The sequence below is a fragment of the Pseudorasbora parva genome, chromosome 20 (genome assembly GCF_024679245.1).
Source record: "Pseudorasbora parva isolate DD20220531a chromosome 20, ASM2467924v1, whole genome shotgun sequence".
Lineage (NCBI taxonomy): Eukaryota > Metazoa > Chordata > Actinopteri > Cypriniformes > Gobionidae > Pseudorasbora > Pseudorasbora parva.
In genome coordinates, this window is record NC_090191.1 from 14,565,637 (window position 1) to 14,590,204 (window position 24,568).

Below are 24,568 nucleotides of genomic sequence, written 5' to 3' on the forward strand. Positions count from 1 at the left end.
CACAAGTCCAGTGGCTCAGTGGTAGAGCGCATGCTTTGTATGTATGAGCTCCTGGGTTCAATCCCCAGTGTCTCCAAAGAAATTTGTTGAATTGTAAGGATTTTTTTGTATTTTTTTTGCAAAAAACTTTTGCAAAAAAGGTCCTGGGTTCAATCCCCAGCATTTAAAGCAATTTGGAACTTTCCATTAGCCTAATACATGCAAAGCATATGCTCTACCATTGAGCTACTGCCCCTTGTGATGGTTGTGGTGAGTTTCATGTCCCTTTTACTCAAGCTAGCATTTCAAAGCAATGTGGAACTTTCCACTAGCCTGCAGGAAACTTGCTTCAGTCCATCAGGGGATGTAGCTCAGTGGTAGAGCGCATGCTTTGCATGTATGAGGTCCTGGGTTCAATCACCATTTCCAAGGAAAGTTTTCCTTTAACTCAAACCTTTATCTGTTGCACATCTCTCTCTGCCTAATTATTTAGTTGGAAAATTAGCATCTAGCTTGAGTACAAGGCACATGTAACTCAGCCCAACATTCACAAGGGCCAGTGGTTCAGTGGTAGAGCACATGCTTTGCATGTATGAGCTCCTGGGTTCAATCTCAGCATCTCCAAGGAAAGTTGAAGAATTGAAAAGTTTTATTTTTTATTTTTTTTGCAACAAAAGTCCTGGTTTCAATCCCCAGCAATTTAAAGGAATGTGGAACTTTCCATTAGCCTCACACATGCAAAGTATATGCTCTACCATTGAGCAACTGCCTCTTGTGAAGGTTGTGGTGAGTTACATGTTCCTTTTACTCAAGCTAGCATTTCAACGCAATGTGGAACTTTCCACTAGGCTGCAGGAAACTTGCTTCAGTCCATCAGGGGATGTAGCTCAGTGGTAGAGTGCATGCTTTGCATGTATGAGGTCCTGGGTTCAATCCCCAGCATCTCCAAGAAAGTCATCCTTTAACTCAAAGCTTTATCTGTTGCACATCTCTCTCTGCCAAATTTATATTTGGAAAAATAACAACTAGCTTGAGTACAAGGCACATGTAACTCAACACAGCTTTCTCAAGTGCCAGTAGCTCAGTGGTAGAGCATATGCTTTGCATGCATGTGGTCATGGGTTCAATCTCCAGCAACTCCAAGGATAGTTATACTTCACCTCAAAGCTTTATCTGTTGTGCATCTCTCTCTGCCTAATTTATATTTGGAAAAATGGCAGCTAGCTTGAGTATAAGGTACATGTATCTCAGCCCAACCTTCACTAGGGCCAGTGGCTCAGTGGTAGAACACATGCTTTGCATGTATGAGCTCCTGGGTTCAATCCCCACCGTCTCCAAAGAAAGTTCCCGTGTCACCACGTAGAATTGTAAAGTTGTTTTGTTGGATTTTTTTGCAACAAATGTCCTGGGTTCAATCCCCAGCATTTTAAAGCAATTTGGAACTTTCCTTTAGCCTCATACATGCAACGCATATACTCAACCATTGAGCTACTGCCCCCTGTGAAGGTTGTGGTGAGTTTCATGTCCCTTTTACTCAAGCTAGCACTTCAAAGCAATGTGGAACTTTCCACTAGGCTGCAGGAAACTTGCTTCAGTCCATCAGGGGATGTAGCTCAGTGGTAGAGCGCATGCTTTGCATGTATGAGGTCCTGGGTTCAATCCCCAGCATCTCCAAGGAAAGTTTTCCTTTAACTCAAACCTTTATCTGTTGCACATCTCTCTCTGCCTAATTATTTAGTTGGAAAATTAGCATCTAGCTTGAGTACAAAGCACATGTAACTCAGCCCAACATTCACAAGGGCCAGTGGTTCAGTGGTACAGCACATGCTTTGCATGTATGAGCTCCTGGGTTCAATCTCAGCGTCTCTAAGGAAAGTTGTAGAATTGAAAAGTTTTATTTTTTATTTTTTTTGCAACAAAGGTCCTGGTTTCAATCCCCAGCAATTTAAAGGAATGTGGAACTTTCCATTAGCCTCACACATGCAAAGTATATGCTCTACCATTGAGCTACTGCCTCTTGTGAAGGTTGTGGTGAGTTACATTTACCTTTTACTCAAGCTAGCATTTCAACGCAATGTGGAACTTTCCACTAGGCTGCAGGAAACTTGCTTCAGTCCATCAGGGGATGTAGCTCAGTGGTAGACTGCATGCTTTGCATGTATGAGGTCCTAGGTTCAATCCCCAGCATCTCCAAGAAAGTCATCCTTTAACTCAAAGCTTTTTCTGTTGCACATCTCTCTCTGCCAAATTTATATTTGGAAAAATAACAACTAGCTTGAGTACAAGGCACATGTAACTCAGCACAGCTTTCTCAAGTGACAGTAGCTCAGTGGTAGAGCATATGCTTTGCATTCATGTGGTCATGGGTTCAATCCCCAGCTTCTCCAAGGAAAGTTCCCGTCTTACCACGTAGAATTGTAAAGTTATTTTGTTGGATTTTTTTGCAACAAATGTCCTGGGTTCAATCCCCAGCATTTTAAAGCAATTTGGAACTTTCCTTTAGCCTCATACATGCAAAGCACCTGCTCTACCATTGAGCTACTGCCCCTTGTGAAGGTTGTGGTGAGTTTCATGTCCCTTTTACTCAAGCTAGCATTTCAAAGCAATGTGGAACTTTCCACTAGCCTGCAGGAAACTTGCTTCAGTCCATCAGGGGATGTAGCTCAGTGGTAGAGCGCATGCTTTGCATGTATGAGGTCCTGGGTTCAATCCCCAGCATCTCCAAGGAAAGTTATCCTTTAACTCAAACCTTTATCTGTTGCACATCTCTCTCTGCCTAATTATTTAGTTGGGAAATTAGCATCTAGCTTGAGTACAAGGCACATGTAACTCAGCACAGCTTTCTCAAGTGACAGTAGCTCAGTGGTAGAGCATATGCCTTGCATTCATGTGGTCATGGGTTCAATCCCCAGCTTCTCCAAGGAAAGTTCCTGTGTTACCACGTAGAATTGTAAAGTAATTTTGTTGGATTTTTTTGCAACAAATGTCCTGGGTTCAATCCCCAGCATTTTAAAGCAATTTGGAACTTTCCTTTAGCCTCATACATGCAAAGCACCTGCTCTACCATTGAGCTACTGCCCCTTGTGAAGGTTGTGGTGAGTTTCATGTCCCTTTTACTCAAGCTAGCATTTCAAAGCAATGTGGAACTTTCCACTAGCCTGCAGGAAACTTGCTTCAGTCCATCAGGGGATGTAGCTCAGTGGTAGAGCGCATGCTTTGCATGTATGAGGTCCTGGGTTCAATCCCCAGCATCTCTAAGGAAAGTTATCCTTTAACTCAAACCTTTATCTGTTGCACATCTCTCTCTGCCTAATTATTTAGTTGGGAAATTAGCATCTAGCTTGAGTACAAGGCACTTGTAACTCAGCCCAACATTCACAAGGGCCAGTGGTTCAGTGGTAGAGAACATGCTTTGCATGTATGAGCTCCTGGGATCAATCTCAGCGTCTCCAAGGAAAGTTGTAGAATTGAAAAGTTTTATTTTTTATTTTTTTTTGCAACAAAGGTCCTGGTTTCAATCCCCAGCAATTTAAAGGAATGTGGAACTTTCCATTAGCCTCACACATGCAAAGTATATGCTCTACCATTGAGCTACTGCCCCTTGTGAAGGTTGTGGTGAGTTTCATGTCCCTTTTACTCAAGCTAGCATTTCAAAGCAATGTGGAACTTTCCACTAGCCTGCAGGAAACTTGCTTCATTCCGTCAGGGGATGTAGCTCAGTGGTAGAGCGCATGCTTTGCATGTATGAGGTCCTGGGTTCAATCCCCAGCATCTCCAAGGAAAGTTATCATTTAACTCAAACCTTTATCTGTTGCACATCTCTCTCTGCCTAATTATTTGGTTGGGAAATTAGCATCTAGCTTGAGTACAAGGCACATGTAACTCAGCCCAACATTCACAAGGGCCAGTGGTTCAGTGGTAGAGCATATGCTTTGCATGCATGTGGTCATGGGTTCAATCTCCAGCAACTCCAAGGATAGTTATACTTCACCTCAAAGCTTTATCTGTTGTGCATCTCTCTCTGCCTAATTTATATTTGGAAAAATGGCAGCTAGCTTGAGTATAAGGTACATGTATCTCAGCCCAACCTTCACTAGGGCCAGTGGCTCAGTGGTAGAACACATGCTTTGCATGTATGAGCTCCTGGGTTCAATCCCCACCGTCTCCAAAGAAAATTCCTGTGTCACCACGTAGAATTGTAAAGTTGTTTTGTTGGATTTTTTTTGCAACAAATGTCCTGGGTTCAATCCCCAGCATTTTAAAGCAATTTGGAACTTTCCTTTAGCCTCATACATGCAAAGTTTATACTCTACCATTGAGCTACTGCCCCCTGTGAAGGTTGTGGTGAGTTTCATGTCCCTTTTACTCAAGCTAGCATTTCTTAGCAATGTGGAACTTTCCACTCGCCTGCAGGAAACTTTCTTCAGTCCATCAGGGGATGTAGCTCAGTGGTAGAGCGCATACTTTGCATGTATGAGGTCCTGGGTTCAATCCCCAGCATCTCCAAGAGTCATCCTTTAACTCAAAGCTTTTTCTGTTGCACATCTCTCTCTGCCTAATTTTTTAGTTGGGAAATTTGCATCTAGCTTGAGTACAAGGCACTTGTAACTCAGCCCAACATTCACAAGGGCCAGTGGTTCAGTGGTAGAGAACATGCTTTGCATGTATGAGCTCCTCGGTTCAATCTCAGCGTCTCCAAGGAAAGTTGAAGAATTGAAAAGATTTATTTTTTATTTTTTTTGCAACAAAGGTCCTGGTTTCAATCCACAGCAATTTAAAGGAATGTGGAACTTTCCATTAGCCTCACACATGCAAAGTAAATGCTCTACCATTGAGCTACTGCCCCTTGTGAAGGTTGTGGTGAGTTTCATGTCCCTTTTACTCAAGCTAGCATTTCAAAGCAATGTGGAACTTTCCACTAGCCTGCAGGAAACTTGCTTCATTCCGTCAGGGGATGTAGCTCAGTGGTAGAGCGCATGCTTTGCATGTATGAGGTCCTGGGTTCAATCCCCAGCATCTCCAAGGAAAGTTATCATTTAACTCAAACCTTTATCTGTTGCACATCTCTCTCTGCCTAATTATTTAGTTGGGAAATTAGCATCTAGCTTGAGTACAAGGCACATGTAACTCAGCCCAACATTCACAAGGGCCAGTGGTTCAGTGGTAGAGCATATGCTTTGCATGCATGTGGTCATGGGTTCAATCTCCAGCAACTCCAAGGATAGTTATACTTCACCTCAAAGCTTTATCTGTTGTGCATCTCTCTCTGCCTAATTTATATTTGGAAAAATGGCAGCTAGCTTGAGTATAAGGTACATGTATCTCAGCCCAACCTTCACTAGGGCCAGTGGCTCAGTGGTAGAACACATGCTTTGCATGTATGAGCTCCTGGGTTCAATCCCCAGCATCTCCAAAGAAAGTTCCTGTGTCACCACGTAGAATTGTAAAGTTGTTTTGTTGGATTTTTTTTGCAACAAATGTCCTGGGTTCAATCCCCAGCATTTTAAAGCAATTTGGAACTTTCCTTTAGCCTCATACATGCAAAGCATATACTCTACCATTAAGCTACTGCCCCCTGTGAAGGTTGTGGTGAGTTTCATGTCCCTTTTACTCAAGCTAGCACTTCAAAGCAATGTGGAACTTTCCACTAGCCTGCAGGAAACTTGCTTCACTCCATCAGGGGATGTAGCTCAGTGGTAGAGCGCATGCTTTGCATGTATGAGGTCCTGGGTTCAATCCCCAGCATCTCCAAGGAAAGTTTTCCTTTAACTCAAACCTTTATCTGTTGCACATCTCTCTCTGCCTAATTATTTAGTTGGAAAATTAGCATCTAGCTTGAGTACAAAGCACATGTAACTCAGCCCAAAATTCACAAGGGCCAGTGGTTCAGTGGTACAGCACATGCTTTGCATGTATGAGCTCCTGTGTTCAATCTCAGCGTCTCTAAGGAAAGTTGTAGAATTGAAAAGTTTTATTTTTTTTTTTTTTTTGCAACAAAGGTCCTGGTTTCAATCCCCAGCAATTTAAAGGAATGTGGAACTTTCCATTAGCCTCACACATGCAAAGTATATGCTCTACCATTGAGCTACTGCCTCTTGTGAAGGTTGTGGTTAGTTACATGTCCCTTTTACTCAAGCTAGCATTTCAACGCAATGTGGAACTTTCCACTAGGCTGCAGGAAACTTGCTTCAGTCCATCAGGGGATGTAGCTCAGTGGTAGACTGCATGCTTTGCATGTATGAGGTCCTGGGTTCAATCCCCAGCATCTCCAAGAAAGTCATCCTTTAACTCAAAGCTTTTTCTGTTGCACATCTCTCTCTGCCAAATTTATATTTGGAAAAATAACAACTAGCTTGAGTACAAGGCACATGTAACTCAGCACAGCTTTCTCAAGTGACAGTAGCTCAGTGGTAGAGCATATGCTTTGCATTCATGTGGTCATGGGTTCAATCCCCAGCTTCTCCAAGGAAAGTTCCTGTCTTACCACGTAGAATTGTAAAGTTATTTTGTTGGATTTTTTTGCAACAAATGTCCTGGGTTCAATCCCCAGCATTTTAAAGCAATTTGGAACTTTCCTTTAGCCTCATACATGCAAAGCACCTGCTCTACCATTGAGCTACTGCCCCTTGTGAAGGTTGTGGTGAGTTTCATGTCCCTTTTACTCAAGCTAGCATTTCAAAGCAATGTGGAACTTTCCACTAGCCTGCAGGAAACTTGCTTCAGTCCATCAGGGGATGTAGCTTAGTGGTAGAGCGCATGCTTTGCATGTATGAGGTCCTGGGTTCAATCCCCAGCATCTCCAAGGAAAGTTATCCTTTAACTCAAACCTTTATCTGTTGCACATCTCTCTCTGCCTAATTATTTAGTTGGGAAATTAGCATCTAGCTTGAGTACAAGGCACATGTAACTCAGCACAGCTTTCTCAAGTGACAGTAGCTCAGTGGTAGAGCATATGCCTTGCATTCATATGGTCATGGGTTCAATCCCCAGCATCTCCAAGGAAAGTTCCTGTGTTACCACGTAGAATTGTAAAGTTATTTTGTTGGATTTTTTTGCAACAAATGTCCTGGGTTCAATCCCCAGCATTTTAAAGCAATTTGGAACTTTCCTTTAGCCTCATACATGCAAAGCACCTGCTCTACCATTGAGCTACTGCCCCTTGTGAAGGTTGTGGTGAGTTTCATGTCCCTTTTACTCAAGCTAGCATTTCAAAGCAATGTGGAACTTTCCACTAGCCTGCAGGAAACTTGCTTCAGTCCATCAGGGGATGTAGCTCAGTGGTAGAGCGCATGCTTTGCATGTATGAGGTCCTGGGTTCAATCCCCAGCATCTCCAAGGAAAGTTATCCTTTAACTCAAACCTTTATCTGTTGCACATCTCTCTCTGCCTAATTATTTAGTTGGGAAATTAGCATCTAGCTTGAGTACAAGGCACTTGTAACTCAGCCCAACATTCACAAGGGCCAGTGGTTCAGTGGTAGAGAACATGCTTTGCATGTATGAGCTCCTGGGATCAATCTCAGCGTCTCCAAGGAAAGTTGTAGAATTGAAAAGTTTTTTTTTTTATTTTTTTTTGCAACAAAGGTCCTGGTTTCAATCCCCAGCAATTTATAGGAATGTGGAACTTTCCATTAGCCTCACACATGCAAAGTAAATGCTCTTCCATTGAGCTACTGCCTCTTGTGAAGGTTGTGGTGAGTTACATGTCCCTTTTACTCAAGCTAGCATTTCAACGCAATGTGGAACTTTCCACTAGGCTGCAGGAAACTTGCTTCAGTCCATCAGGGGATGTAGCTCAGTGGTAGAGCGCATGCTTTGCATGTATGAGGTCCTGGGTTCAATCCGCAGCATCTCCAAGGAAAGTTATCCTTTAACTCAAACCTTTATCTGTTGCACATCTCTCTCTGCCTAATTTTTTAGTTGGGAAATTAGCATCTAGCTTGAGTACAAGGCACTTGTAACTCAGCCCAACATTCACAAGGGCCAGTGGTTCAGTGGTAGAGAACATGCTTTGCATGTATGAGCTCCTGGGTTCAATCTCACCGTCTCCAAGGAAAGTTGTAGAATTGAAAAGTTTTATTTTTTATTTTTTTTGCAACAAATGTCCTGGGTTCAATCCCCAGCATTTTAAAGCAATTTGGAACTTTCCTTTAGCCTCATACATGCAAAGCACCTGCTCTACCATTGAGCTACTGCCCCTTGTGAAGGTTGTGGTGAGTTTCATGTCCCTTTTACTCAAGCTAGCATTTCAAAGCAATGTGGAACTTTCCACTAGCCTGCAGGAAACTTGCTTCAGTCCATCAGGGGATGTAGCTCAGTGGTAGAGCGCATGCTTTGCATGTATGAGGTCCTGGGTTCAATCCCCAGCATCTCCAAGGAAAGTTATCCTTTAACTCAAACCTTTATCTGTTGCACATCTCTCTCTGCCTAATTATTTAGTTGGGAAATTAGCATCTAGCTTGAGTACAAGGCACTTGTAACTCAGCCCAACATTCACAAGGGCCAGTGGTTCAGTGGTAGAGAACATGCTTTGCATGTATGAGCTCCTGGGATCAATCTCAGCGTCTCCAAGGAAAGTTGTAGAATTGAAAAGTTTTTTTTTTAAGTTTTTTTTGCAACAAAGGTCCTGGTTTCAATCCCCAGCAATTTATAGGAATGTGGAACTTTCCATTAGCCTCACACATGCAAAGTATATGCTCTTCCATTGAGCTACTGCCTCTTGTGAAGGTTGTGGTGAGTTACATGTCCCTTTTACTCAAGCTAGCATTTTAACGCAATGTGGAACTTTCCACTAGCCTGCAGGAAACTTGCTTCAGTCCATCAGGGGATGTAGCTCAGTGGTAGACCGCATGCTTTGCATGTATTAGGTCCTGGGTTCAATCCCCAGCATCTCCAAGGAAAGTTTTCCTTTAACTCAAACCTTTATCTGTTGCACATCTCTCTCTGCCTAATTATTTAGTTGGAAAATTAGGAAACTTAGGAATTTTAGTAGGAATTAGGAAACTTGCTTCAGTCCATCAGGGCATGTAGCTCAGTGGTAGAGCGCATGCTTTGCATGTATGAGGTCCTGGGTTCAATCCCCAGCATCTCCAAGAAATTCATCCTTTAACTCAAAGCTTTATCTGTTGCACATCTCTCTCTGCCAAATTTATATTTGGAAAAATAACAACTAGCTTGAGTACAAGGCACATGTAACTCAACACAGCTTTCTCAAGTGCCAGTAGCTCAGTGGTAGAGCATATGCTTTGCATGCATGTGGTCATGGGTTCAATCTCCAGCAACTCCAAGGATAGTTATACTTCACCTCAAAGCTTTATCTGTTGTGCATCTCTCTCTGCCTAATTTATATTTGGAAAAATGGCAGCTAGCTTGAGTATAAGGTACATGTATCTCAGCCCAACCTTCACTAGGGCCAGTGGCTCAGTGGTAGAACACATGCTTTGCATGTATGAGCTCCTGGTGCTTTATCTGGTGCTCTACCATTGAGCTACTGCCTCTTGTGAAGGTTGTGGTGAGTTACATGTCCCTTTTTACTCAAGCTAGCATTTCAACGCAATGGGGAACTTTCCACTAGGCTGCAGGAAACTTGCTTCAGTTCATCAGGGGATGTAGCTCAGTGGTAGAGCGCATGCTTTGCATGTATGAGGTCCTGGGTTCAAACCCCAGCATCTCCAAGGAAAGTTATCCTTTAACTCAAACCTTTATCTGTTGCACATCTCTCTCTGCCTAATTTTTTAGTTGGGAAATTAGCATCTAGCTTGAGTACAAGGCACTTGTAACTCAGCCCAACATTCACAAGGGCCAGTGGTTCAGTGGTAGAGAACATGCTTTGCAAGTATGAGCTCCTGGGTTCAATCTCAGCGTCTCCAAGGAAAGTTGTAGAATTGAAAAGCTTTATTTTTTATTTTTTTTGCAACAAAGGTCCTGGTTTCAATCCCCAGCAATTTAAAGGAATGTGGAACTTTCCATTAGCCTCACACATGCAAAGTATATGCTCTACCATTGAGCTACTGCCCCTTGTGAAGGTTGTGGTGAGTTTCATGTCCCTTTTACTCAAGCTAGCATTTCAAAGCAATGTGGAACTTTCCACTAGCCTGCAGGTAACTTGCTTCATTCCGTCAGGGGATGTAGCTCAGTGGTAGAGCGCATGCTTTGCATGTATGAGGTCCTGGGTTCAATCCCCAGCATCTCCAAGGAAAGTTATCATTTAACTCAAACCTTTATCTGTTGCACATCTCTCTCTGCCTAATTATTTAGTTGGGAAATTAGCATCTAGCTTGAGTAAAAGGCACATGTAACTCAGCCCAACATTCACAAGGGCCAGTGGTTCAGTGGTAGAGCATATGCTTTGCATGCATGTGGTCATGGGTTCAATCTCCAGCAACTCCAAGGATAGTTATACTTCACCTCAAAGCTTTATCTGTTGTGAATCTCTCTCTGCCTAATTTATATTTGGAAAAATGGCAGCTAGCTTGAGTATAAGGTACATGTATCTCAGCCCAACCTTCACTAGGGCCAGTGGCTCAGTGGTAGAACACATGCTTTGCATGTATGAGCTCCTGGGTTCAATCCCCAGCGTCTCCAAAGAAAGTTCCCGTGTCACCACGTAGAATTGTAAAGTTGTTTTGTTGGATTTTTTTTGCAACAAATGTCCTGGGTTCAATCCCCAGCATTTTAAAGCAATTTGGAACTTTCCTTTAGCCTCATACAGGCAAAGCATATACTCTACCATTGAGCTACTGCCCCCTGTGAAGGTTGTGGTGAGTTTCATGTCCCTTTTACTCAAGCTAGCATTTCTTAGCAATGTGGAACTTTCCACTCGCCTGCAGGAAACTTGCTTCAGTCCATCAGGGGATGTAGCTCAGTGGTAGAGCGCATGCTTTGCATGTATGAGGTCCTGGGTTCAATCCCCAGCATCTCCAAGAAAGTCATCCTTTAACTCAAAGCTTTTTCTGTTGCACATCTCTCTCTGCCTAATTTTTTAGTTGGGAAATTTGCATCTAGCTTGAGTACAAGGCACTTGTAACTCAGCCCAACATTCACAAGGGCCAGTGGTTCAGTGGTAGAGAACATGCTTTGCATGTATGAGCTCCTCGGTTCAATCTCAGCGTCTCCAAGGAAAGTTGTAGAATTGAAAAGATTTATTTTTTATTTTTTTTGCAACAAAGGTCCTGGTTTCAATCCCCAGCAATTTAAAGGAATGTGGAACTTTCCATTAGCCTCACACATGCAAAGTATATGCTCTACCATTGAGCTACTGCCCCTTGTGAAGGTTGTGGTGAGTTTCATGTCCCTTTTACTCAAGCTAGCATTTTAAAGCAATGTGGAACTTTCCACTAGCCTGCGGGAAACATGCTTCAGTCCATCAGGGGATGTAGCTCAGTGGTAGAGCGCATGCTTTGCATGTATGAGGTCCTGGGTTCAATCCCCAGCATCTCCAAGGAAAGTTTTCCTTTAACTCAAACCTTTATCTGTTGCACATCTCTCTCTGCCTAATTATTTAGTTGGAAAATTAGCATCTAGCTTGAGTACAAAGCACATGTAACTCAGCTCAACATTCACAAGGGCCAGTGGTTCAGTGGTACAGCACATGCTTTGCATGTATGAGCTCCTGGGTTCAATCTCAGCGTCTCCAAGGAAAGTTGTAGAATTGAAAAGTTTTATTTTTTATTTTTTTTTTGCAACAAAGGTCCTGGTTTCAATCCCCAGCAATTTAAAGGAATGTGGAACTTTCCATTAGCCTCACACATGCAAAGTATATGCTCTACCATTGAGCTACTGCCTCTTGTGAAGGTTGTGGTGAGTTACATGTCCCTTTTACTCAAGCTAGCATTTCAACGCAATGTGGAACTTTCCACTAGGCTGCAGGAAACTTGCTTCAGTCCATCAGGGGATGTAGCTCAGTGGTAGACCGCATGCTTTGCATCTATGAGGTCCTGGGTTCAATCCCCAGCATCTCCACGGAAAGTTATCCGTTATCCTTAAACCTTTATCTGTTGCACATCTCTCTCTGCCTAATTTTTTAGTTGGGAAATTTGCATCTAGCTTGAGTACAAGGCACTTGTAACTCAGCCCAACATTCACAAGGGCCAGTGGTTCAGTAGTAGAGAACATGCTTTGCTTGTATGAGCTCCTGGGTACAATCTCAGCGTCTCCAAGGAAAGTTGTAGAATTAAAAAGTTTTATTTTTTATTTTTTTTGCAACAAAGGTCCTGGTTTCAATCCCCAGCAATTTAAAGGAATGTGGAACTTTCCATTAGCCTCACACATGCAAAGTATATGCTCTACCATTGAGCTACTGCCTCTTGTGAAGGTTGTGGTGAGTTACATGTCCCTTTTACTCAAGCTAGCATTTCAAAGCAATGTGGAACTTTCCACTCGCCTGCAGGAAACTTGCGTTAGTCCATCAGGGGATGTAGCTCAGTGGTAGAGCACATGCTTTGCATGTATGAGTTCCTGGGTTCAATCCCCAGCATCTCCAAGAAAGTCATCCTTTAACTCAAAGCTTTTTCTGTTGCACATCTCTCTCTGCCTAATTTTTTAGTTGGGAAATTTGCATCTAGCTTGAGTACAAGGCACTTGTAACTCAGCCCAACATTCACAAGGGCCAGTGGTTCAGTGGTAGAGAACATGCTTTGCATGTATGAGCTCCTCGGTTCAATCTCAGCGTCTCCAAGGAAAGTTGTAGAATTGAAAAGATTTATTTTTTATTTTTTTTGCAACAAAGGTCCTGGTTTCAATCCCCAGCAATTTAAAGGAATGTGGAACTTTCCATTAGCCTCACACATGCAAAGTATATGCTCTACCATTGAGCTACTGCCCCTTGTGAAGGTTGTGGTGAGTTTCATGTCCCTTTTACTCAAGCTAGCATTTTAAAGCAATGTGGAACTTTCCACTAGCCTGCGGGAAACATGCTTCAGTCCATCAGGGGATGTAGCTCAGTGGTAGAGCGCATGCTTTGCATGTATGAGGTCCTGGGTTCAATCCCCAGCATCTCCAAGGAAAGTTTTCCTTTAACTCAAACATTTATCTGTTGCACATCTCTCTCTGCCTAATTATTTAGTTGGAAAATTAGCATCTAGCTTGAGTACAAAGCACATGTAACTCAGCCCAACATTCACAAGGGCCAGTGGTTCAGTGGTACAGCACATGCTTTGCATGTATGAGCTCCTGGGTTCAATCTCAGCGTCTCCAAGGAAAGTTGTAGAATTGAAAAGTTTTATTTTTTATTTATTTTTTGCAACAAAGGTCCTGGTTTCAATCCCCAGCAATTTAAAGGAATGTGGAACTTTCCATTAGCCTCACACATGCAAAGTATATGCTCTACCATTGAGCTACTGCCTCTTGTGAAGGTTGTGGTGAGTTACATGTCCCTTTTACTCAAGCTAGCATTTCAACGCAATGTGGAACTTTCCACTAGGCTGCAGGAAACTTGCTTCAGTCCATCAGGGGATGTAGCTCAGTGGTAGACCGCATGCTTTGCATCTATGAGGTCCTGGGTTCAATCCCCAGCATCTCCATGGAAAGTTATCCGTTATCCTTAAACCTTTATCTGTTGCACATCTCTCTCTGCCTAATTTTTTAGTTGGGAAATTTGCATCTAGCTTGAGTACAAGGCACTCGTAACTCAGCCCAACATTCACAAGGGCCAGTGGTTCAGTAGTAGAGAACATGCTTTGCATGTATGAGCTCCTGGGTACAATCTCAGCGTCTCCAAGGAAAGTTGTAGAATTAAAAAGTTTTATTTTTTATTTTTTTTGCAACAAAGGTCCTGGTTTCAATCCCCAGCAATTTAAAGGAATGTGGAACTTTCCATTAGCCTCACACATGCAAAGTATATGCTCTACCATTGAGCTACTGCCTCTTGTGAAGGTTGTGGTGAGTTACATGTCCCTTTTACTCAAGCTAGCATTTCAAAGCAATGTGGAACTTTCCACTCGCCTGCAGGAAACTTGCGTTAGTCCATCAGGGGATGTAGCTCAGTGGTAGAGCACATGCTTTGCATGTATGAGTTCCTGGGTTCAATCCCCAGCATCTCCAAGAAAGTCATCCTTTAACTCAAAACTTTATCTGTTGCACATCTCTCTCTGCCAAATTTATATTTTGAAAAATAGCAACTAGCTTGAGTACAAGGCAAATGTAACTCAGCACAGCTTTCTCAAGTGCCAGTAGCTCAGTGGTAGAGCATATGCTTTGCATGCATGTGGTCATGGGTTCAATCCCCAGCTACTCCAAAGGATATTGTCCTTCAACACTAAGCTTTATCTGTTGCGCATCTCTCACTGCCTAATTTATATTTGGAAAAATAGCAACTAGCTTGAGTATAAGGTACATGTAACTCAGCCCAACCTTCACAAGTCCAGTGGCTCAGTGGTAGAGCGCATGCTTTGTATGTATGAGCTCCTGGGTTCAATCCCCAGTGTCTCCAAAGAAATTTGTTGAATTGTAAGGATTTTTTTGTATTTTTTTTGCAAAAAACTTTTGCAAAAAAGGTCCTGGGTTCAATCCCCAGCATTTAAAGCAATTTGGAACTTTCCATTAGCCTAATACATGCAAAGCATATGCTCTACCATTGAGCTACTGCCCCTTGTGATGGTTGTGGTGAGTTTCATGTCCCTTTTACTCAAGCTAGCATTTCAAAGCAATGTGGAACTTTCCACTAGCCTGCAGGAAACTTGCTTCAGTCCATCAGGGGATGTAGCTCAGTGGTAGAGCGCATGCTTTGCATGTATGAGGTCCTGGGTTCAATCACCATTTCCAAGGAAAGTTTTCCTTTAACTCAAACCTTTATCTGTTGCACATCTCTCTCTGCCTAATTATTTAGTTGGAAAATTAGCATCTAGCTTGAGTACAAGGCACATGTAACTCAGCCCAACATTCACAAGGGCCAGTGGTTCAGTGGTAGAGCACATGCTTTGCATGTATGAGCTCCTGGGTTCAATCTCAGCATCTCCAAGGAAAGTTGAAGAATTGAAAAGTTTTATTTTTTATTTTTTTTGCAACAAAAGTCCTGGTTTCAATCCCCAGCAATTTAAAGGAATGTGGAACTTTCCATTAGCCTCACACATGCAAAGTATATGCTCTACCATTGAGCAACTGCCTCTTGTGAAGGTTGTGGTGAGTTACATGTTCCTTTTACTCAAGCTAGCATTTCAACGCAATGTGGAACTTTCCACTAGGCTGCAGGAAACTTGCTTCAGTCCATCAGGGGATGTAGCTCAGTGGTAGAGTGCATGCTTTGCATGTATGAGGTCCTGGGTTCAATCCCCAGCATCTCCAAGAAAGTCATCCTTTAACTCAAAGCTTTATCTGTTGCACATCTCTCTCTGCCAAATTTATATTTGGAAAAATAACAACTAGCTTGAGTACAAGGCACATGTAACTCAACACAGCTTTCTCAAGTGCCAGTAGCTCAGTGGTAGAGCATATGCTTTGCATGCATGTGGTCATGGGTTCAATCTCCAGCAACTCCAAGGATAGTTATACTTCACCTCAAAGCTTTATCTGTTGTGCATCTCTCTCTGCCTAATTTATATTTGGAAAAATGGCAGCTAGCTTGAGTATAAGGTACATGTATCTCAGCCCAACCTTCACTAGGGCCAGTGGCTCAGTGGTAGAACACATGCTTTGCATGTATGAGCTCCTGGGTTCAATCCCCACCGTCTCCAAAGAAAGTTCCCGTGTCACCACGTAGAATTGTAAAGTTGTTTTGTTGGATTTTTTTGCAACAAATGTCCTGGGTTCAATCCCCAGCATTTTAAAGCAATTTGGAACTTTCCTTTAGCCTCATACATGCAACGCATATACTCAACCATTGAGCTACTGCCCCCTGTGAAGGTTGTGGTGAGTTTCATGTCCCTTTTACTCAAGCTAGCACTTCAAAGCAATGTGGAACTTTCCACTAGCCTGCAGGAAACTTGCTTCAGTCCATCAGGGGATGTAGCTCAGTGGTAGAGCGCATGCTTTGCATGTATGAGGTCCTGGGTTCAATCCCCAGCATCTCCAAGGAAAGTTTTCCTTTAACTCAAACCTTTATCTGTTGCACATCTCTCTCTGCCTAATTATTTAGTTGGAAAATTAGCATCTAGCTTGAGTACAAAGCACATGTAACTCAGCCCAACATTCACAAGGGCCAGTGGTTCAGTGGTACAGCACATGCTTTGCATGTATGAGCTCCTGGGTTCAATCTCAGCGTCTCTAAGGAAAGTTGTAGAATTGAAAAGTTTTATTTTTTATTTTTTTTGCAACAAAGGTCCTGGTTTCAATCCCCAGCAATTTAAAGGAATGTGGAACTTTCCATTAGCCTCACACATGCAAAGTATATGCTCTACCATTGAGCTACTGCCTCTTGTGAAGGTTGTGGTGAGTTACATGTCCCTTTTACTCAAGCTAGCATTTCAACGCAATGTGGAACTTTCCACTAGGCTGCAGGAAACTTGCTTCAGTCCATCAGGGGATGTAGCTCAGTGGTAGACTGCATGCTTTGCATGTATGAGGTCCTGGGTTCAATCCCCAGCATCTCCAAGAAAGTCATCCTTTAACTCAAAGCTTTTTCTGTTGCACATCTCTCTCTGCCAAATTTATATTTGGAAAAATAACAACTAGCTTGAGTACAAGGCACATGTAACTCAGCACAGCTTTCTCAAGTGACAGTAGCTCAGTGGTAGAGCATATGCTTTGCATTCATGTGGTCATGGGTTCAATCCCCAGCTTCTCCAAGGAAAGTTCCCGTCTTACCACGTAGAATTGTAAAGTTATTTTGTTGGATTTTTTTGCAACAAATGTCCTGGGTTCAATCCCCAGCATTTTAAAGCAATTTGGAACTTTCCTTTAGCCTCATACATGCAAAGCACCTGCTCTACCATTGAGCTACTGCCCCTTGTGAAGGTTGTGGTGAGTTTCATGTCCCTTTTACTCAAGCTAGCATTTCAAAGCAATGTGGAACTTTCCACTAGCCTGCAGGAAACTTGCTTCAGTCCATCAGGGGATGTAGCTCAGTGGTAGAGCGCATGCTTTGCATGTATGAGGTCCTGGGTTCAATCCCCAGCATCTCCAAGGAAAGTTATCCTTTAACTCAAACCTTTATCTGTTGCACATCTCTCTCTGCCTAATTATTTAGTTGGGAAATTAGCATCTAGCTTGAGTACAAGGCACATGTAACTCAGCACAGCTTTCTCAAGTGACAGTAGCTCAGTGGTAGAGCATATGCCTTGCATTCATGTGGTCATGGGTTCAATCCCCAGCTTCTCCAAGGAAAGTTCCTGTGTTACCACGTAGAATTGTAAAGTTATTTTGTTGGATTTTTTTGCAACAAATGTCCTGGGTTCAATCCCCAGCATTTTAAAGCAATTTGGAACTTTCCTTTAGCCTCATACATGCAAAGCACCTGCTCTACCATTGAGCTACTGCCCCTTGTGAAGGTTGTGGTGAGTTTCATGTCCCTTTTACTCAAGCTAGCATTTCAAAGCAATGTGGAACTTTCCACTAGCCTGCAGGAAACTTGCTTCAGTCCATCAGGGGATGTAGCTCAGTGGTAGAGCGCATGCTTTGCATGTATGAGGTCCTGGGTTCAATCCCCAGCATCTCTAAGGAAAGTTATCCTTTAACTCAAACCTTTATCTGTTGCACATCTCTCTCTGCCTAATTATTTAGTTGGGAAATTAGCATCTAGCTTGAGTACAAGGCACTTGTAACTCAGCCCAACATTCACAAGGGCCAGTGGTTCAGTGGTAGAGAACATGCTTTGCATGTATGAGCTCCTGGGATCAATCTCAGCGTCTCCAAGGAAAGTTGTAGAATTGATAAGTTTTATTTTTTATTTTTTTTTGCAACAAAGGTCCTGGTTTCAATCCCCAGCAATTTATAGGAATGTGGAACTTTCCATTAGCCTCACACATGCAAAGTATATGCTCTACCATTGAGCTACTGCCTCTTGTGAAGGTTGTGGTGAGTTACATGTCCCTTTTACTCAAGCTAGCATTTCAACGCAATGTGGAACTTTCCACTAGGCTGCAGGAAACTTGCTTCAGTCCATCAGGGGATGTAGCTCAGTGGTAGAGCGCATGCTTTGCATGTATGAGGTCCTGGGTTCAATCCCCAGCATCTCCAAGGAAAGTTATCCTTTAACTCAAACCTTTATCTGTTGCACATCTCTCTCTGCCTAATTTTTTAGTTGGGAAATTAGCATCTAGCTTGAGTACAAGGCACTTGTAACTCAGCCCAACATTCACAAGGGCCAGTGGTTCAGTGGTAGAGAACATGCTTTGCATGTATGAGCTCCTGGGTTCAATCTCAGCGTCTCCAAGGAAAGTTGTAGAATTGAAAAGTTTTATTTTTTATTATTTTTGCAACAAAGGTCCTGGTTTCAATCCCCAGCAATTTAAAGGAATGTGGAACTTTCCATTAGCCTCACACATGCAAAGTATATGCTCTACCATTGAGCTACTGCCCCTTGTGAAGGTTGTGGTGAGTTTCATGTCCCTTTTACTCAAGCTAGCATTTCAAAGCAATGTGGAACTTTCCACTAGCCTGCAGGAAACTTGCTTCATTCCGTCAGGGGATGTAGCTCAGTGGTAGAGCGCATGCTTTGCATGTATGAGGTCCTGGGTTCAATCCCCAGCATCTCCAAGGAAAGTTATCATTTAACTCAAACCTTTATCTGTTGCACATCTCTCTCTGCCTAATTATTTGGTTGGGAAATTAGCATCTAGCTTGAGTACAAGGCACATGTAACTCAGCCCAACATTCACAAGGGCCAGTGGTTCAGTGGTAGAGCATATGCTTTGCATGCATGTGGTCATGGGTTCAATCTCCAGCAACTCCAAGGATAGTTATACTTCACCTCAAAGTTTAATCTTTTGTGCATCTCTCTCTGCCTAATTTATATTTGGAAAAATGGCAGCTAGCTTGAGTATAAGGTACATGTATCTCAGCCCAACCTTCACTAGGGCCAGTGGCTCAGTGGTAGAACACATGCTTTGCATGTATGAGCTCCTGGGTTCAATCCCCACCGTCTCCAAAGAAAATTCCTGTGTCACCACGTAGAATTGTAAAGTTGTTTTGTTGGATTTTTTTTGCAACAAATGTCCTGGGTTCAATCCCCAGCATTTTAAAGCAATTTGGAACTTTCCTTTAGCCTCATACATGCAAAGTTTATACTCTACCATTGAGCTACTGCCCCCTGTGAAGGTTGTGGTGAGTTTCATGTCCCTTTTACTCAAGCTAGCATTTCTTAGCAATGTGGAACTTTCCAAACGCCTGCAGGAAACTTTCTTCAGTCCATCAGGGGATGTAGCTCAGTGGTAGAGCGCATGCTTTGCATGTATGAGGTCCTGGGTTCAATCCCCAGCATCTCCAAGAAAGTCATCCTTTAACTCAAAGCTTTTTCTGTTGCACATCTCTCTCTGCCTAATTTTTTAGTTGGGAAATTTGCATCTAGCTTGAGTACAAGGCACTTGTAACTCAGCCCAACATTCACAAGGGCCAGTGGTTCAGTGGTAGAGAACATGCTTTGCATGTATGAGCTCCTCGGTTCAATCTCAGCGTCTCCAAGGAAAGTTGAAGAATTGAAAAGATTTATTTTTTATTTTTTTTGCAACAAAGGTCCTGGTTTCAATCCACAGCAATTTAAAGGAATGTGGAACTTTCCATTAGCCTCACACATGCAAAGTATATGCTCTACCATTGAGCTACTGCCCCTTGTGAAGGTTGTGGTGAGTTTCATGTCCCTTTTACTCAAGCTAGCATTTCAAATCAATGTGGAACTTTCCACTAGCCTGCAGGAAACTTGCTTCATTCCGTCAGGGGATGTAGCTCAGTGGTAGAGCGCATGCTTTGCATGTATGAGGTCCTGGGTTCAATCCCCAGCATCTCCAAGGAAAGTTATCATTTAACTCAAACCTTTATCTGTTGCACATCTCTCTCTGCCTAATTATTTAGTTGGGAAATTAGCATCTAGCTTGAGTACAAGGCACATGTAACTCAGCCCAACATTCACAAGGGCCAGTGGTTCAGTGGTAGAGCATATGCTTTGCATGCATGTGGTCATGGGTTCAATCTCCAGCAACTCCAAGGATAGTTATACTTCACCTCAAAGCTTTATCTGTTGTGCATCTCTCTCTGCCTAATTTATATTTGGAAAAATGGCAGCTAGCTTGAGTATAAGGTACATGTATCTCAGCTTAACCTTCACTAGGGTCAGTGGCTCAGTGGTAGAACACATGCTTTGCATGTATGAGCTCCTGGGTTCAATCCCCAGCGTCTCCAAAGAAAGTTCCTGTGTCACCACGTGGAATTGTAAAGTTGTTTTGTTGGATTTTTTTTGCAACAAATGTCCTGGGTTCAATCCCCAGCATTTTAAAGCAATTTGGAACTTTCCTTTAGCCTCATACATGCAAAGCATATACTCTACCATTGAGCTACTGCCCCCTGTGAAGGTTGTGGTGAGTTTCATGTCCCTTTTACTCAAGCTAGCACTTCAAAGCAATGTGGAACTTTCCACTAGCCTGCAGGAAACTTGCTTCACTCCATCAGGGGATGTAGCTCAGTGGTAGAGCGCATTCTTTGCATGTATGAGGTCCTGGGTTCAATCCCCAGCATCTCCAAGGAAAGTTTTCCTTTAACTCAAACCTTTATCTGTTGCACATCTCTCTCTGCCTAATTATTTAGTTGGAAAATTAGCATCTAGCTTGAGTACAAAGCACATGTAACTCAGCCCAAAATTCACAAGGGCCAGTGGTTCAGTGGTACAGCACATGCTTTGCATGTATGAGCTCCTGTGTTCAATCTCAGCGTCTCTAAGGAAAGTTGTAGAATTGAAAAGTTTTATTTTTTATTATTTTTGCAACAAAGGTCCTGGTTTCAATCCCCAGCAATTTAAAGGAATGTGGAACTTTCCATTAGCCTCACACATGCAAAGTATATGCTCTACCATTGAGCTACTGCCCCTTGTGAAGGTTGTGGTGAGTTTCATGTCCCTTTTACTCAAGCTAGCATTTCAAAGCAATGTGGAACTTTCCACTAGCCTGCAGGAAACTTGCTTCATTCCGTCAGGGGATGTAGCTCAGTGGTAGAGCGCATGCTTTGCATGTATGAGGTCCTGGGTTCAATCCCCAGCATCTCCAAGGAAAGTTATCATTTAACTCAAACCTTTATCTGTTGCACATCTCTCTCTGCCTAATTATTTGGTTGGGAAATTAGCATCTAGCTTGAGTACAAGGCACATGTAACTCAGCCCAACATTCACAAGGGCCAGTGGTTCAGTGGTAGAGCATATGCTTTGCATGCATGTGGTCATGGGTTCAATCTCCAGCAACTCCAAGGATAGTTATACTTCACCTCAAAGTTTAATCTTTTGTGCATCTCTCTCTGCCTAATTTATATTTGGAAAAATGGCAGCTAGCTTGAGTATAAGGTACATGTATCTCAGCCCAACCTTCACTAGGGCCAGTGGCTCAGTGGTAGAACACATGCTTTGCATGTATGAGCTCCTGGGTTCAATCCCCACCGTCTCCAAAGAAAATTCCTGTGTCACCACGTAGAATTGTAAAGTTGTTTTGTTGGATTTTTTTTGCAACAAATGTCCTGGGTTCAATCCCCAGCATTTTAAAGCAATTTGGAACTTTCCTTTAGCCTCATACATGCAAAGTTTATACTCTACCATTGAGCTACTGCCCCCTGTGAAGGTTGTGGTGAGTTTCATGTCCCTTTTACTCAAGCTAGCATTTCTTAGCAATGTGGAACTTTCCACTCGCCTGCAGGAAACTTTCTTCAGTCCATCAGGGGATGTAGCTCAGTGGTAGAGCGCATGCTTTGCATGTATGAGGTCCTGGGTTCAATCCCCAGCATCTCCAAGAAAGTCATCCTTTAACTCAAAGCTTTTTCTGTTGCACATCTCTCTCTGCCTAATTTTTTAGTTGGGAAATTTGCATCTAGCTTGAGTACAAGGCACTTGTAACTCAGCCCAACATTCACAAGGGCCAGTGGTTCAGTGGTAGAGAACATGCTTTGCATGTATGAGCTCCTCGGTTCAATCTCAGCGTCTCCAAGGAAAGTTGAAGAATTGAAAAGATTTATTTTTTATTTTTTTTGCAACAAAGGTCCTGGTTTCAATCCACAGCAATTTAAAGGAATGTGGAACTTTCCATTAGCCTCACACATGCAAAGTATATGCTCTACCATTGAGCTACTGCCCCTTGTGAAGGTTGTGGTGAGTTTCATGTCCCTTTTACTCAAGCTAGCATTTCAAATCAATGTGGAACTTTCCACTAGCCTGCAGGAAACTTGCTTCATTCCGTCAGGGGATGTAGCTCAGTGGTAGAGCGCATGCTTTGCATGTATGAGGTCCTGGGTTCAATCCCCAGCATCTCCAAGGAAAGTTATCATTTAACTCAAACCTTTATCTGTTGCACATCTCTCTCTGCCTAATTATTTAGTTGGGAAATTAGCATCTAGCTTGAGTACAAGGCACATGTAACTCAGCCCAACATTCACAAGGGCCAGTGGTTCAGTGGTAGAGCATATGCTTTGCATGCATGTGGTCATGGGTTCAATCTCCAGCAACTCCAAGGATAGTTATACTTCACCTCAAAGCTTTATCTGTTGTGCATCTCTCTCTGCCTAATTTATATTTGGAAAAATGGCAGCTAGCTTGAGTATAAGGTACATGTATCTCAGCTTAACCTTCACTAGGGTCAGTGGCTCAGTGGTAGAACACATGCTTTGCATGTATGAGCTCCTGGGTTCAATCCCCAGCGTCTCCAAAGAAAGTTCCTGTGTCACCACGTAGAATTGTAAAGTTGTTTTGTTGGATTTTTTTTGCAACAAATGTCCTGGGTTCAATCCCCAGCATTTTAAAGCAATTTGGAACTTTCCTTTAGCCTCATACATGCAAAGCATATACTCTACCATTGAGCTACTGCCCCCTGTGAAGGTTGTGGTGAGTTTCATGTCCCTTTTACTCAAGCTAGCACTTCAAAGCAATGTGGAACTTTCCACTAGCCTGCAGGAAACTTGCTTCACTCCATCAGGGGATGTAGCTCAGTGGTAGAGCGCATTCTTTGCATGTATGAGGTCCTGGGTTCAATCCCCAGCATCTCCAAGGAAAGTTTTCCTTTAACTCAAACCTTTATCTGTTGCACATCTCTCTCTGCCTAATTATTTAGTTGGAAAATTAGCATCTAGCTTGAGTACAAAGCACATGTAACTCAGCCCAAAATTCACAAGGGCCAGTGGTTCAGTGGTACAGCACATGCTTTGCATGTATGAGCTCCTGTGTTCAATCTCAGCGTCTCTAAGGAAAGTTGTAGAATTGAAAAGTTTTATTTTTTATTTTTTTTTGCAACAAAGGTCCTGGTTTCAATCCCCAGCAATTTAAAGGAATGTGGAACTTTCCATTAGCCTCACACATGCAAAGTATATGCTCTACCATTGAGCTACTGCCTCTTGTGAAGGTTGTGGTGAGTTACATGTCCCTTTTACTCAAGCTAGCATTTCAACGCAATGTGGAACTTTCCACTAGGCTGCAGGAAACTTGCTTCAGTCCATCAGGGGATGTAGCTCAGTGGTAGAGCGCATGCTTTGCATGTATGAGGTCCTGGGTTCAATCCCCAGCATCTCCAAGGAAAGTTATCCTTTAACTCAAACCTTTATCTGTTGCACATCTCTCTCTGCCTAATTCTTTAGTTGGGAAATTTGCATCTAGCTTGAGTACAAGGCACTTGTAACTCAGCCCAACATTCACAAGGGCCAGTGGTTCAGTGGTAGAGAACATGCTTTGCATGTATGAGCTCCTGGGTTCAATCTCAGCCTCTCCAAGGAAAGTTGTAGAATTGGAAAGTTTTATTTTTTATTTTTTTTGCAACAAAGGTCCTGGTTTCAATCCCCAGCAATTTAAAGGAATGTGGAACTTTCCATTAGCCTCACACATGCAAAGTATATGCTCTACCATTGAGCTACTGCCCCTTGTGAAGGTTGTGGTGAGTTTCATGTCCCTTTTACTCAAGCTAGCATTTCAACGCAATGTGGAACTTTCCACTAGGCTGCAGGAAACTTGCTTCAGTCCATCAGGGGATGTAGCTCAGTGGTAGAGCGCATGCTTTGCATGTATGAGGTCCTGGGTTCAATCCCCAGCATCTCCAAGGAAAGTTTTCCTTTAACTCAAACCTTTATCTGTTGCACATCTCTCTCTGCCTAATTATTTAGTTGGAAAATTAGCATCTAGCTTGAGTACAAAGCACATGTAACTCAGCCCAACATTCACAAGGGCCAGTGGTTCAGTGGTACAGCACATGCTTTGCATGTATGAGCTCCTGGGTTCAATCTCAGCGTCTCCAAGGAAAGTTGTAGAATTGAAAAGTTGTTTTTTTTTTTTTTGCAACAAAGGTCCTGGTTTCAATCCCCAGCAATTTAAAGGAATGTGGAACTTTCCATTAGCCTCACACATGCAAAGTATATGCTCTACCATTGAGCTACTGCCCCTTGTGAAGGTTGTGGTGAGTTACATGTCCCTTTTACTCAAGCTAGCATTTCAACGCAATGTGGAACTTTCCACTAGCCTGCAGGAAACTTGCTTCAGTCCATCAGGGGATGTA

General features: G+C 42.8%; 29 non-coding genes across 29 annotated transcripts; all 29 read left to right on the forward strand.

Moving 5' to 3' along the window:
- The first annotated feature begins 855 nt into the window (after window positions 1-855).
- Window positions 856-927, forward strand: trnaa-ugc (transfer RNA alanine (anticodon UGC)). Its single transcript has one exon. It is a non-coding gene; the product is annotated as a tRNA-Ala (tRNA).
- A 654-nt stretch (window positions 928-1,581) lies between these two features.
- On the forward strand, window positions 1,582-1,653 carry trnaa-ugc (transfer RNA alanine (anticodon UGC)). The gene has a single exon. It is a non-coding gene; the product is annotated as a tRNA-Ala (tRNA).
- Window positions 1,654-2,631: 978 nt separating this feature from the next.
- trnaa-ugc (transfer RNA alanine (anticodon UGC)) lies at window positions 2,632-2,703 on the forward strand. The gene has a single exon. It is a non-coding gene; the product is annotated as a tRNA-Ala (tRNA).
- A 461-nt stretch (window positions 2,704-3,164) lies between these two features.
- On the forward strand, window positions 3,165-3,236 carry trnaa-ugc (transfer RNA alanine (anticodon UGC)). The gene has a single exon. It is a non-coding gene; the product is annotated as a tRNA-Ala (tRNA).
- A 448-nt stretch (window positions 3,237-3,684) lies between these two features.
- trnaa-ugc (transfer RNA alanine (anticodon UGC)) lies at window positions 3,685-3,756 on the forward strand. The gene has a single exon. It is a non-coding gene; the product is annotated as a tRNA-Ala (tRNA).
- Window positions 3,757-4,413: 657 nt separating this feature from the next.
- trnaa-ugc (transfer RNA alanine (anticodon UGC)) lies at window positions 4,414-4,485 on the forward strand. The gene has a single exon. It is a non-coding gene; the product is annotated as a tRNA-Ala (tRNA).
- Window positions 4,486-4,929: 444 nt separating this feature from the next.
- On the forward strand, window positions 4,930-5,001 carry trnaa-ugc (transfer RNA alanine (anticodon UGC)). Its single transcript has one exon. It is a non-coding gene; the product is annotated as a tRNA-Ala (tRNA).
- A 657-nt stretch (window positions 5,002-5,658) lies between these two features.
- Window positions 5,659-5,730, forward strand: trnaa-ugc (transfer RNA alanine (anticodon UGC)). The gene has a single exon. It is a non-coding gene; the product is annotated as a tRNA-Ala (tRNA).
- Window positions 5,731-6,709: 979 nt separating this feature from the next.
- trnaa-ugc (transfer RNA alanine (anticodon UGC)) lies at window positions 6,710-6,781 on the forward strand. The gene has a single exon. It is a non-coding gene; the product is annotated as a tRNA-Ala (tRNA).
- Window positions 6,782-7,242: 461 nt separating this feature from the next.
- On the forward strand, window positions 7,243-7,314 carry trnaa-ugc (transfer RNA alanine (anticodon UGC)). The gene has a single exon. It is a non-coding gene; the product is annotated as a tRNA-Ala (tRNA).
- A 967-nt stretch (window positions 7,315-8,281) lies between these two features.
- On the forward strand, window positions 8,282-8,353 carry trnaa-ugc (transfer RNA alanine (anticodon UGC)). Its single transcript has one exon. It is a non-coding gene; the product is annotated as a tRNA-Ala (tRNA).
- A 1,227-nt stretch (window positions 8,354-9,580) lies between these two features.
- On the forward strand, window positions 9,581-9,652 carry trnaa-ugc (transfer RNA alanine (anticodon UGC)). The gene has a single exon. It is a non-coding gene; the product is annotated as a tRNA-Ala (tRNA).
- A 447-nt stretch (window positions 9,653-10,099) lies between these two features.
- trnaa-ugc (transfer RNA alanine (anticodon UGC)) lies at window positions 10,100-10,171 on the forward strand. Its single transcript has one exon. It is a non-coding gene; the product is annotated as a tRNA-Ala (tRNA).
- Window positions 10,172-10,828: 657 nt separating this feature from the next.
- Window positions 10,829-10,900, forward strand: trnaa-ugc (transfer RNA alanine (anticodon UGC)). The gene has a single exon. It is a non-coding gene; the product is annotated as a tRNA-Ala (tRNA).
- Window positions 10,901-11,346: 446 nt separating this feature from the next.
- On the forward strand, window positions 11,347-11,418 carry trnaa-ugc (transfer RNA alanine (anticodon UGC)). Its single transcript has one exon. It is a non-coding gene; the product is annotated as a tRNA-Ala (tRNA).
- A 1,487-nt stretch (window positions 11,419-12,905) lies between these two features.
- On the forward strand, window positions 12,906-12,977 carry trnaa-ugc (transfer RNA alanine (anticodon UGC)). Its single transcript has one exon. It is a non-coding gene; the product is annotated as a tRNA-Ala (tRNA).
- A 2,208-nt stretch (window positions 12,978-15,185) lies between these two features.
- trnaa-ugc (transfer RNA alanine (anticodon UGC)) lies at window positions 15,186-15,257 on the forward strand. Its single transcript has one exon. It is a non-coding gene; the product is annotated as a tRNA-Ala (tRNA).
- A 654-nt stretch (window positions 15,258-15,911) lies between these two features.
- trnaa-ugc (transfer RNA alanine (anticodon UGC)) lies at window positions 15,912-15,983 on the forward strand. Its single transcript has one exon. It is a non-coding gene; the product is annotated as a tRNA-Ala (tRNA).
- Window positions 15,984-16,961: 978 nt separating this feature from the next.
- On the forward strand, window positions 16,962-17,033 carry trnaa-ugc (transfer RNA alanine (anticodon UGC)). The gene has a single exon. It is a non-coding gene; the product is annotated as a tRNA-Ala (tRNA).
- Window positions 17,034-17,494: 461 nt separating this feature from the next.
- On the forward strand, window positions 17,495-17,566 carry trnaa-ugc (transfer RNA alanine (anticodon UGC)). The gene has a single exon. It is a non-coding gene; the product is annotated as a tRNA-Ala (tRNA).
- Window positions 17,567-18,014: 448 nt separating this feature from the next.
- trnaa-ugc (transfer RNA alanine (anticodon UGC)) lies at window positions 18,015-18,086 on the forward strand. Its single transcript has one exon. It is a non-coding gene; the product is annotated as a tRNA-Ala (tRNA).
- Window positions 18,087-18,533: 447 nt separating this feature from the next.
- Window positions 18,534-18,605, forward strand: trnaa-ugc (transfer RNA alanine (anticodon UGC)). Its single transcript has one exon. It is a non-coding gene; the product is annotated as a tRNA-Ala (tRNA).
- Window positions 18,606-19,262: 657 nt separating this feature from the next.
- Window positions 19,263-19,334, forward strand: trnaa-ugc (transfer RNA alanine (anticodon UGC)). The gene has a single exon. It is a non-coding gene; the product is annotated as a tRNA-Ala (tRNA).
- Window positions 19,335-19,780: 446 nt separating this feature from the next.
- trnaa-ugc (transfer RNA alanine (anticodon UGC)) lies at window positions 19,781-19,852 on the forward strand. Its single transcript has one exon. It is a non-coding gene; the product is annotated as a tRNA-Ala (tRNA).
- A 1,176-nt stretch (window positions 19,853-21,028) lies between these two features.
- On the forward strand, window positions 21,029-21,100 carry trnaa-ugc (transfer RNA alanine (anticodon UGC)). Its single transcript has one exon. It is a non-coding gene; the product is annotated as a tRNA-Ala (tRNA).
- A 657-nt stretch (window positions 21,101-21,757) lies between these two features.
- Window positions 21,758-21,829, forward strand: trnaa-ugc (transfer RNA alanine (anticodon UGC)). Its single transcript has one exon. It is a non-coding gene; the product is annotated as a tRNA-Ala (tRNA).
- A 446-nt stretch (window positions 21,830-22,275) lies between these two features.
- trnaa-ugc (transfer RNA alanine (anticodon UGC)) lies at window positions 22,276-22,347 on the forward strand. The gene has a single exon. It is a non-coding gene; the product is annotated as a tRNA-Ala (tRNA).
- A 1,177-nt stretch (window positions 22,348-23,524) lies between these two features.
- On the forward strand, window positions 23,525-23,596 carry trnaa-ugc (transfer RNA alanine (anticodon UGC)). Its single transcript has one exon. It is a non-coding gene; the product is annotated as a tRNA-Ala (tRNA).
- Window positions 23,597-24,043: 447 nt separating this feature from the next.
- Window positions 24,044-24,115, forward strand: trnaa-ugc (transfer RNA alanine (anticodon UGC)). Its single transcript has one exon. It is a non-coding gene; the product is annotated as a tRNA-Ala (tRNA).
- The last annotated feature ends 453 nt before the right edge of the window (window positions 24,116-24,568 follow it).